The following is a 9,228-nucleotide window of genomic DNA, read 5'->3' as shown; positions in this document are numbered from 1 at the left end:
CCTGTTACTCCATGTGTTTCTTAACTTCCTACTTTTGCATTCCAGTCCCCTATAATGAAAAGGACATCTTTTTTGGTTGTTAGTTCTAGAAAGTCTTGTAGGTCTTCATAGAACTGTTCAGCTTCTTCAGCATTACTGATCAGGGCATAGACTTGGATAACCGTGATATTGAATGGTTTGCCTTGAACAGAGATCATTCTGTCGTTTTTGAGATTGCATCCAAGTACTGCATTTCGGATTCTTTTGTTGACCATGATGGCTACTCCGGAGCAGTCAGTAAACACTTACTATCTTCAAAGAATTTTCTTAAAACTTTCAACTCTTCTCATTATTGTTCTAGTTTTGTATTTTATCAAGAACGCATATTCTAAGTAAAGACAAACAACAACAACAAAAACCCCACAACTGTTTAATGTAGCTACAAACTTGCCTACCCAAACTCAAGTCAAGGTCCTACACACAACCTCAGAAGTGTGTATCTATTTTTATTCAAGTAAAAACATAAGTGTTTTTAAAATCAGGCTATGAAATGCATAGGGCTTCATCCAATTAATTCTTAACTGTGCTTCAGACACCCAAATTCAATATACTTTTTTTGCAGAAAAAGCTGTTTCAAAACAGTTGCTCTTTCTTTTTCCTCTCTTCACGGAACGGAGCTGTCTGTGGATGCTTCTTCCCAGTGAATCGCTCTTAAGCAATTTGTGCTAATTCTTCCCAACTACTGTTAGTTAAGTGTTGTTCTTGTGATTTTATAAGGCAATGATACATCATTTACGTATCTAACACTAAAGTGCTGTCCTATGTCCTAATATAGCAAATGCAGAGACATCTCATTCCCCTGAGGGGGGGGGGGGAAAGAAATTGAAACATCTGTCTTAATGGGTCTTTGTTGTAAGAAGTTCTGTTTGCCAAAAACACAAAATGGTAGAGCAAGCTTCAGACAATGGCTACTTATTCAAACCAACCTGTATACTTATCTCTCTAGACGGGGTCGTCAAGTCCCCTCGTCTCCCTCTGCCACATTCTGGTGACAAAGACCCGTGCCTCTCTCTACCCCCAACACACACAATTCCTGGCATAGGTCGATAAGGAGTCTTCCACTCAGGATCCATCTTACCCTTCCACACTCAGCTGAAACATCTCCTCTTCCGTAAAGCCACCTGGACAGTCCAGAAGCCTTCTGTTGCCGATGAAGTTAATTATCCCTTCCTCTCTTCCACCTCACTACTGTTATGTAGCTCTAGTTGTTGTTCAGTCGCTAAGTTGTGTCTGATTCTTTGAGATCCCATGGACTGCAGCATGCCAGGCTTCCCTGTCCTCCACTATCTCCCGGAGTTTGCTCAAGTTCATATCCACTGAGTTAGTGATGCCATCCAACCCTCCCATCCTCACAGTGGCAGAGGATGAGATGTAGCCCTAGTACCATTCTGTATTTAAATTACATTCATATGACTGACTACTAAGTGAGATTGTGAACTGCTTGTAGGCAGGCTGTATTGATTACTGATCTCTGCATCTATGTAGCTGAGGTAGGCAGAATTTTGGGTTTCCCGGGTGGCTCAGTGGTAAAGAATCTGCCTGCAACGCAGGAGACCTGAGTTCAATCTCTAAGTCAGGAAGACCCCCTGAAGGAGGGAATGGCTACCCATTCCAGTATTCTTGCCTGGGAAACCCCATGGACAGAGAAGCCTGGAGGGCTACAGTCCACGGGGTCGCAGAGAGTTGGATACACCTGAAGCGACTAAGCAGCAGCAGCAGGCAGAATTTTGGACTTCCCAGTTAGTGCTAGTGAAGAATCCACCTGCCAGTGCAGGAGGTACAAGTGATGCAAATTCGATCCCTGGATCAGGAAGATCCCCTGGAGAAGGAAATGGTAATCCACTCCAGTATTCTTGCCTGGAGAATACCATGGACAGTGAAGACTAGCGAGCTACAGTCCATAGGGTCACAAAGAGTCAGACAGAACTGAAGTGGCTCGGCACACATGCATGCACGCAGGCAGAGTTTCAAGGTAACTCCCGATGCCCCTCGCCCTGGTTTCATCCCATCCTGTTGAGTGTGAGCAGAAGTGGTGATTCTGTTATGTTAAATGGCAAAAAAGGAGATAATTCGAGTGAGACCTGAGTCCTCTGAAAGCAGAAAGTTTTCTCCAGCTGGTTGTAGAGGAAGAAATCAGAGAGATTCATTTCTGCTAATGTGGAGAAAGCAACAATAATCATGTTGTGAATTGTCCATGAGGGACCACGTGGCATGGAACAGCAAGCAGCCTCCAAGAGCCAAGAGCAGTCCTTGACCATTAGCCAGCCAGGGACCTCAGTCACACAGCCTGAAGAAGCCAGATTCTGTCAAAGCCTGAATGAGCTAGAAAGCAGATTCTTCCTTGACACCCCCAGACAGGAAGTTGGCGCAGATGACAGCTTGATTTTAGTGAGTGATTGTGAGTGATTAATCGGAGAATCCAGCCTGGACTTATTACCTATGGAATTATGATTTGTTTTAGGCCACTATATTTGCGGTTATTTGTTATATTGCAATAGAAAAGTATGCACTAGCCCAGTGCCTGATACATAATAAAATATTGACTGGTTAGTTATTGGGTGAAATGGTTTGAATTAATGAATGAGGTTATGGAAGGAAGGGAGGAAGGAAAGAGAAAGAAATATAATAAGTGGAAAAAAGGTTGTCCATTCAAGGACAAAAGAATTTTCAGAGAATGAATAAAGGAAAGAATAAATAAAGAAAAATCATTCTATAAAATGATTGATGGGCCTTTCTGAGCTGAACAAGTGTGGCAGACATACTATGTCTGTTTATATTAGTTTTCTCTTTTTTTGTTTTTCTGTTCAAGTTTCTAACTCCCATTCCATTCCTCATTCCTAATCTACCCTTGACCATTTTGTTATCCCTACCCTGACCTGATCCCAACGTGTCTGGTAAGAAAGAAAAACAGCATTGACAGCTGTCTGCCGGTACCTGGCTTTATTGCTACCAGCTAAGCCAGGGTGTTTTCCTGTTTTATATAAACAGCTTCCCCTAATATCGTCATCATGTGAGGACTCCATGGTTATGAACAAGATAGAAAACACGACCACTCCATAAACAAGCCTGAACACCGTGCAACCACACAATTACCAAACACCTCCTTCTCCCAGAAAGAACAAATGACAACTGCTTCTTTTCCAATGACAGCACTCGCCCTGTAGATTTAACCTTCTAAATACTCCTTAGAACATAATAAGCTGAACTACTATTATCCACTGCTTTGGTTCACAGTTCATCCTGTTTTTCCTGATTCTGTGTCTTTCTATCTATTCCTTACCCTTAAGTTATAATACTCTCCTCATATATCTGATCCATATTATTCTCCTTTGTACAATGCTTCAATGGCTTCTCACTGCTTTGAAGATAATGACCTAAATCCCTAAGACGGCCCTCAAGGCCCTCTTTATGCCTGCCTCAGCCCCCTCACTATCTGTACTATGGGCACAAGGGTCTTCTTTCATTTTCTAGACCTACCATGGATATTGCATCTTGCCTCAGGACCTTTGCATGTATGATGTGTCTCCTAGAACACAATACCACCTTTCCCCAACGCAGAAAGTTAATTTCTACTTCTTCAGGTCTCAGTTTAAACGTCATTTCTTCAGAGAAGTTCTAGAGCCATTCCACCACCACGTCTAATCCTTCTCTTATACAACACCTCTTCTTCTAGCACCACGCACCTTCATTCCACAGCATTTTCACTGCTTTTAACTGTATATTTATTTGCATGTTATTTGGTTAATTATTTCCCTCTTCTGTACTAGACATACGTCTAGTAAAGGGCATCACTGTCCAAAGGGCAGTAATGATGTTTTTACTCATCAGTGTAACTATTGGCCAGCATAGTGCCTGGCACATATTGAACATTCAATAAATATTTGCAGAATGATTGAATCTAGACTTCCTGAATATCCTTACCCTGCTCATCTAGAAAGACAACTTTTACTCTGGTCTGTATGCACTCATTATGTGCATACATTAGGAAGACTGACATCCCTTATTTTGGCAAGAGACAGCTCAATTCATATTTGGACAAAGGATAGTAGGAAAGTCTTTCTGCATTTTAAGGATGCATGTTTCTTGCATCCCAAAGTTTCCTTTTCCTTGTTAATAGCTCTTCAGTCTGAGGTATATTATATGTCACTCTCACTCCCTCTGCTAGAAGTGGCTTGGTACAAATGTCTCTTGAGAACTGGAGACTAATTTATTATTGTATCACCAATAACCTCTAGGGGGCACCAGAAACAACAGCTATTTCAGCAAAGGGACTGCAAAGGAATTTGTTCAGTGTTCTCTAAAATAGCAAAAAGGAAGCAAGTTTATGTAACACCATATGCTACAGGGTGGTATGTATAAATACCCCTTTGCTGTATTCTGAGACAAGGCATGAATCTACTCTCCCTGTTGGCTCTGGCAACACACCTTTCTCTGATTGCTTCCCAAATTCTTTCCCTGCACCATCCATTACCATAGAGGACAATGAATGAACATCTTGCCTGATGTGGGGTCAAGCTTAAAATGGCTCACTGCAAACAACAACTTTCTTCCAAGACGTATATTTTATCTTAGAAAGCTCATGCAAGTGCTTTGTTTTATTCCATTAGATATTGCAGTATACGGAGAAGGCAATGGCACCCCACTCCAGTATTCTTGCCTGGAAAATCCCATGGACGGAGGAGCCTGGTGGGCTGCAATCCATGGGGTCGAGAAGAGTTGGACACAACTGAGCTACTTCACTTTCACTTTCACTTCATTTTAAAATGTTTGCCCACAACATTTTGACTAAAATGCTATATCTCAAATGCTATATCTACCCTATACTCTTGCATAACCCTTAACACAACTCTTTACCAAGCTGATATATATATACACACACATCAATTTTGCAATGGGACTGTGGAGTTATGATTTATATTTATATTTAACATTAATAATATAATATACACAAAGATGTACATAACATACCGATATAGTTTTACAAAGCCACCCAGCCAGCTTAAGAAAGAATATATTACCTGTATCTTTGAAGCCCCATATTATTTCCTCCTAAATTTACCTTCCCTTCCACCTCTTCAAAGAGGTATAAAGTTCACTTCTTCAATTTTGTATTATTTTTTATTTTCTAAGGTTTAATACTATATGTATATCTCTCAACAACATATTGTTTTGTTTGCTCTGTTTTTTAACTTTATGTGAGGGACTCATCCTGTCCATTTTCTTCTGTGATTTGCTTTTTCACTAATCAATGTGTTCTTGAAATTCATCTGTGTTGATATATATAGCTGTCGTGCATTTCTCTGAGAGCCTATTATTTCTTCCAAGCAGTGTCTCAAGTCAGAATTTCTCTTCTAACTTTTTGCCAGAGGGCACAGGGACAATCTGAAAACTGAGAAATGTGCACAGCCACGAGTATCCATTCTTTCCACAGGGGAAAACCGCCTCTAATTATCACCTCAGGTTACTTACATTTTCTGACTCAGGGGTAATTTGTATTTTACAATTCTTCTTTTAATTTAAGACACAGATAGATAACAGCAAGGACCCCCTTCCAGGCTCATAAAATTCTTTAGAATGACACATTTGCTGTCTTTCACTTCCACACAATTTTACTTTGTAAATATATTTCCCAAATGATGAGCACCTATTATAATTTAGTTATTGAAGTACAAATAGTGTCCTCTAAAGGATTTCTTGATTATTTTTTTAACTTGCCTGTTTTAGAACTCTAACGATGGTTGCAATTTGTTATTGCCAAAGTTACCTCTCAGGATTGTACTTTGGGAAGGAAATTTTACCCACAAAATAGCTTTTAAAAAATAACCAGTAAGTTCTAAATGAAAATGCAAACAAAAAAAAAAAACTATAGTTGGTGAACCAAGTGCGTATTGTTCTTTAGATGTTTACTGAGTATCTGCTAAGTGTACTGATTGAGGATTTAGGCTGGACTCTGGGATGCATAGAAAAGGATATCTTCATAGGAGGGGTTCACATGCTCAGAATAGAGACACCCACTCGTCTGGCTGTAATACAGGACAGTGAGTTGAAAGAGCTGCAAACAGAGGATAGGAATTAAAGAGGAAAATAATTTCCAGCCAGGGAGTCAGAGAAGGTTTTAAAGAAAAGTTGGTATTTAAACTCTATAAATTTAGAAGGATTTTAATGGCCTGGAGGAACGGAAGTGACAGAGGATATTAAGGTTTAAAACATAAGCACAAAAGTGCAGAGATAAGAAGGGGCAAAAAGCTCAGGAATCTGTGAGTAGCCTCATTTGACTGTAGTAGGTCATTTAGAGGACACTCAAAAAAGTGTTCCTATTTTTCTCTCTTTTTTTAATTAAAAAAAAAAATTTTTTTTAAATCTTCTGGGCATGTTGCATGGTATGCGGGATCTTGGTTCCCCGACCAGGGATCGAACTACACCCCCTGCATTGACAGCACAGCTTTCACCACTGGACCTCCAGGGAAATTCCAAGTAATTCGTATTTTTAAATAATTTTTATAATATTTCTGCGATCAGAGGATAGGAATTAAAGAAAGAAATTTCCTTGGGTCTTACTGGGTCAGTTCTGCTTTTACCTAATGCTCAGTAGTCTGTATTGACATGACAGATACATACACACACACGCGTGTGTGCGCGCAGCATTCAGTAGTTCCACTAGAAGTATAGATACGGAGAAATATCCTGGTGACTTAGACGGTAAAGAATCTGCCTGCAATGTAGGAGTCCCGGGTTCGATCCCTGGGTCAGGAAAATCCCCTAGAGGAGGAAATGGCAACCCACTCCAGTATTCTTGCCTGGAGAATTCCATGGACAGAGGAGCCTGGTGGTCACAAGTCCATGTGGTCACAAGAGTCAGACACGACTGAGTGACTAACACAATCTATAGATAAGGAGATTACGTCGTGCATTCCATAGCAACCTTTACCATGCATTTCCTTCCCCGCCCCCAGAAATTCCCGCTGCCATTTAGCTGCCCACTTCTGTAGTCCTCTGCACCAGAACATACTTCTTTTTCCCTCTCCCAGCCTCTTGTGGGCAATCACCCCTCTAGCCTTCAACCCCTTAACTAGATTTTTCCTTCCGAAGTTCTCCCTCCCCTTTTATCATGAAGACTCACTAGTTGTATAGCACAGAGAGCTCAGCTTGGTGCTCTGTGATGACCCAGAGGGATGGGATGGGTTGCGGGGTGGGTGGGAGGGAGCCTCAAGAGGGAGTGGATATATGTATACATATAGCTGATTCGCATTGTTGTACATCACAAACTAACACAACATTGTTAAGCAGTTATACTCCAATTAAAAAAAGGCCCATGTGGCTTTCATTGTCTCCAATTTTTCTTCCCAACTAGCAGCAAAGAAGGCCTCAGAGCTTCAGAAAAAGAAAAGGAAGATGAGTCAAAAAAGAGGAGGAGGAGATGGAGATGGAAGAGAAAGATAAGGATGGAAAACAAGGAAAGAAAAAGAGAGGGAGGAAAGGTAAATAATTTCTTTGCTAGAAAGATGATAAAACAAGGTTACAAATACTTAGACTTCAAAATTTCTGTGAACAGTCACAAAACTTGGGTTCATCTCCAGCATTCAGACAGTGTGGATGAATTGTAGGCCGTCAGGGTCCTCCATGTATTCAAGAGCACTGGTTGTGTGGTTAGTTGCTGGGTTGTGTCCAGCTCTTTGCAACCCCATGGACTGTAGCCCACCAGGCTCCTCTGTCCACGGGATTCTCCAGGCCAGAACACTGGAGTGGGTTGCCATGCCCTTCTCCAGGGGATCTTCCCACCCAGGGATCGAACCCAGGTCTCCAGCATTGAGGGGGATTCTTTACCGTCTAAGCCACCAGGGAAGCCCTTCAAGGGCACTGGTCGATATTAAAACTTGGTATTAAAGCTTGGTATCAAGCTATCATCTTGTAAAATCCTGCCCTAATGGTCTCTCCCATTATTCCAGCTTGTCTATCCTTAATTCCTACCTCTCTATTTGCAATAGCCTTTGTCGCCCATTCTTTTCTACCGTATTCATCGCTTCTTGTTGATTTTTCCCATGGGTGGCGTAGTCAGGCAGACCATGTTTTGAATATTCATGGCTCAACCTGTGCAATGAAAACAGAGAACAAGGAAAACAGCTGTCAAGAACTCTACAAAATTCTATTTCTTGGATTAAGACCATAGGACGCACCTGCAGATAAATGTTATTACATCTTTTTTTTCCTTTGCATACACCTATTAAGCAAAGAGATATTGTACTCATTGATTCCACAAACCCTGTTAATAACCGACTGCATCAGGTGCATGCAAGTAGAAGGTAGTTAAGCACAACCTGCTCCTGCCAAGAACAGTCCCCTGGAGCCTCCCCTGCCTAATCGTTTACTCCTACAAACACACTAGACAAGAAAGTCAGTGCAGAACTAACGTAAAACCCAGGGGGCAGAAAGTAATAGGAAACTCAACTACTTAAGCTTCCTGGATCTCGGGAGAAAATCACTTCTAAACAATTACAGTATATTTTGTTAGCATCATCTCCTCCAAGCCAAGAAACAGAATTGCTTTTGATTAATAAGCAAAAGAGAAAGCAGATACGGTAAAATTAAAATAGCAAAGCTTGCATCATATGTGTTGATTAGAGAATGGTCTGTTTTTTCCAAGATCAGCTTACTAAAGATTTTCTAAATTCAAAGGCAGTGCTTCGTATAAAATCAAATATTAGACAGCTTCAATGGGAGCCTTATCATTGTTGGTTATCATCACTGTTTCAAAGTATGCACCATCCAGCTGCTAAGCCTAAAAAGGCATTCATTGGCATAAGTTGATGTATTACAAATATCAGAGACACTTGGGAAACTCTGGAATCACCAATTAGCAGATTGTTTCCATTTTTATGACTTATGGGGTATGTGTATGTGTGTGTTTGTGTGTGCATGGATACTAGTGAACTATCCTAAGAAAAGAGGTTTTAGCTGTTGCAAAATCTGAGGGAAGCAGGATATTTATGGAAACTGTTAAATAAAAATCCACTTTATCCCTGAATACACATTCTCTTAATATGAGAGCCTGGGTGATATTCTGACCTGACTTGGAGTCAGACAGAACAAGCTCTGTCACTCACTAGCTGAGCGATCTAGACTGAGTAAACACCTTCTTTCTGGAACATGGAGATAGTCCTTCCTACATCATGCTGAGACTGAAAGCTTTAA

Source organism: Bos javanicus, chromosome 12 (assembly GCF_032452875.1).
Source record: "Bos javanicus breed banteng chromosome 12, ARS-OSU_banteng_1.0, whole genome shotgun sequence".
NCBI lineage: Eukaryota > Metazoa > Chordata > Mammalia > Artiodactyla > Bovidae > Bos > Bos javanicus.
Note: the sequence above shows the minus strand (reverse complement) of the source record.